This window comes from Myotis nattereri, assembly GCF_964212035.1.
Source record: "Myotis nattereri genome assembly, chromosome: 8".
Classification (NCBI taxonomy): domain Eukaryota; kingdom Metazoa; phylum Chordata; class Mammalia; order Chiroptera; family Vespertilionidae; genus Myotis; species Myotis nattereri.
Window position 1 is genome coordinate 6,385,736 of NC_138083.1, and position 547 is coordinate 6,386,282.

Sequence of the window (547 nt, forward strand, 5' to 3'; positions counted from 1 at the left end):
CGGCCCGGCCCTGCCCGGCCCTGCCCGGCCCCGCCTCCCCCGCCGCTCCGGGCCGCTCGCGAGACGTGCAGGGCCCGCCCGGAGCGCGAGGGGGCGCGACGGGGGGAGGGCTGGCCGGCGCGCGGAGCGGACCCCAAGGTCCGGGCCCCAAACTCCGAGCAGGCCCCAGCTCCGCAGGCCTCCGCCCGAGCAGGCCCCGAACCCGGGCAGGCCCCCAAGCAGGTCCTGCCCTCCAAGCCGGAAGCACCGCCGCGGACGGCGCTCTGGCGAAGGGCCAGGCCGGCAGCCCGCCCGAGCCCGCGGACCTCGGCCTTGACCTCCAGCGGGGCCTCAGCAGACTCGGGCCCAACCGCAAGGCCACCCCAGCAGCGCCCACCGCCCCGTGCCCACGAGCCCCGAGCAGGCCCCGCTCCCACGGGAGGCAGGCCCCAGGAGTCTCAGGACCCCGTGGTGACCCCGGGGCACCCACACAGGCAGGCTTGCCCTAACCAGCCTGGCTCGGGTTGGGATGGGCGTCGTGGTTTTTGGACCCGTGCCAGCTCCAAGT